We start from the raw sequence: 2,500 nt of genomic DNA on the forward strand, positions 1-2,500 counted from the left end.
GTAATAGATTTATACTTCTAAAGCACAATACTTATTTTTTGTTTTATATGATATATATTTGTATTATTTTTACTGCTAAGAGGCATTATTTATTGATAGATTTTTAGATATTTCAGTATTTTAACATTTTACATGGTATTCGCCACTAGCGACTTTTGCCGTAGATTATTTTAAATAATCAATCAGTCGATTAATGAAAATATTTCTGAGACAAAGTATGTTAATATTTTTAGGTATTTTATTTATTACTTCTTTATATAGCAAGGTTAGATGGTGCTTTTATGCAAAAAATACATATATTGATACCATAGTAAGCATTATTTGTCATGTAAGAATAAGAATTACACTTTTACATAAGGAAATTTGATAAAATATAAGCATGTAATGACTCGGATACGGTTATTAGTATTCATAAGCCTCTATCACGATCTGAATGCTCCTTCCGACAGAGGTGACATTTCCGGAAGACAGCAAGCCGTCTCCTGCTATCATCGTATATCTGTCTGCGGATAGGAAAAGATAATTGCGAGGAAAATGAGAAGCAAAACTTGAATGAATGATGGAATTACAAGTTTTGACAAATGGTCGCGACAAATATTTGTAATCTAGAGTTGATTGTGTATTCCAGTCATACGAGTTATTATTTATTTTATACTACTGATGAAAGAGATATTACTGTTTTCAGGTTTTTATAAAATCTTTATGTTTTCTTCGCAAGGAACCTCCAAGTTTGATATGGCTATAAGCATCAAAAATTCTAAGTCAATCAATGTCAATAAATATTCAGAGTTGTGTGAAGTTATGTTATAGTTCCATTTATGATTATAATCACCATTTTTACTTCCTCGCGGTAAATACAGCACCGCGCTTAGTCGAGGGGAGAGGGGGGGGGGGGTGTCAGATGTAGGGGGGTGAGGGGTAAGGGCCCCGCCAGCAAGATATGGCATGTTTGATCGGGAGAGCAGGTGTGTAGAAGGATGTGCTACGAGGACCAACAAGGGAAAGAAACCGTTCTAGGGATTTACCTAGGTCAAATGATTGAAGGGATGCGATTCCCATGGTAGATATTCATTAATTATGCAGTTCTACACGAAAGGAGGCGAGAAAAGTACTTCCTCGTTGTCGCTCTAGTTTCTATCTTCCTCACTTCGCCCGTCCATTAATGGTTTAAGTATGTCGGTGAATTCATTAGCTTGTGACGACTAGGGGTATTCCCTGACACCTGTCTGTGGTCGTCTGTCATCTGGATATTGCCCGGAGCATCGTCAGAGTTCAGGAGGGCATCTTTAGATAAATAAGACTTTAGAGGCATTTATAAACAAAGTGAATTTTTGTTAAAGATGATAGCAATACCATAACGTTTTAACACTTACCATATATTTCCCAGGTCTGAAAAAGTGCTCTGTTCACATACATATACTTCAATCACCCTTGTATTTGAAAAAAAGTGCATTTTTCTTTCTCTAATTTAAGGAAAAGGAAGCTTTCCCTCCCTTATTATAAGACAATGCGATTTTTTTCCCGTTTAGGACTGATTTTCAACCCTTTCTCTATAACTTATCTCCTCGAGTGTATGTTCATCGTATACCCCTTTACTGCCATGTAAAACAAGAATATCTAATGTGGACGCATAACAAGAAAAAGAAAGCACCTTTATTTTTATATTTTTCAAAGAATGTTTTTATTCGTAAAAGTAATATATAGTTGCTGATAACTCGGTTTGGAAATTCGCATGCTATCTGCTAAGATCCATAGCATCGAAGGTGTCATGTATATTTTTTACTCACTAAGGTTAAAAATATACCCTTAATAAAAAAATAAAAAAATACCTGCTTTAGGCGAATTTGCCTTTGTCTTTATCCAATACACGTACAATTATAAAAGCTTTATAACATGGGGGGGGGGGGGGGGGCAAACGAGTTATATTATTTTACCTATTTTTTTCAATATCATATAAAAGTCCTCGGTTTTGATAAAGAAGAGCTACTTGCTAAATGGGGAAAAAATCTAATCAAATACAGCAACTAGTGACAGGCAAAGGATGTTAAGATATATATTTTTTTCTTCATTTGGCATGATTGTTTATTAAGTTATTAAGAAAGTATTGATGAGGTCGAATATCAAGTTCAGTGCCAACGTAAAAAAAATATTGAACTCTTTGTATAGGGAGATTTGAGAAAATATTTGCATGTATTACTTAAAAAGTAGTGGCTGAATGCTCGTTTCCCGATAAAGTAAATCACCGTAGTTTCCGTGAGACAACAACTTTTCTAGCTCCATCTCTTGCCACATATTTGTAGACAGATGAGAAAGACAATGACGGGGAAATCGAGAAGTAAAGTTTGGTTGAATTATGGCCGTCAGCAAGTTTATTTGTGTCCTTTTACAATATTTTTCCCGTTCTTTAGGAGACAAAAAAGTATATTTGCTAGATAACTGAAACATCAGTAACCAACAATATTGGTTACCGTTGCATTGTTCCTTTTTTTTCGTATATACT

Source organism: Penaeus chinensis, chromosome 13 (genome assembly GCF_019202785.1).
Source record: "Penaeus chinensis breed Huanghai No. 1 chromosome 13, ASM1920278v2, whole genome shotgun sequence".
Classification (NCBI taxonomy): domain Eukaryota; kingdom Metazoa; phylum Arthropoda; class Malacostraca; order Decapoda; family Penaeidae; genus Penaeus; species Penaeus chinensis.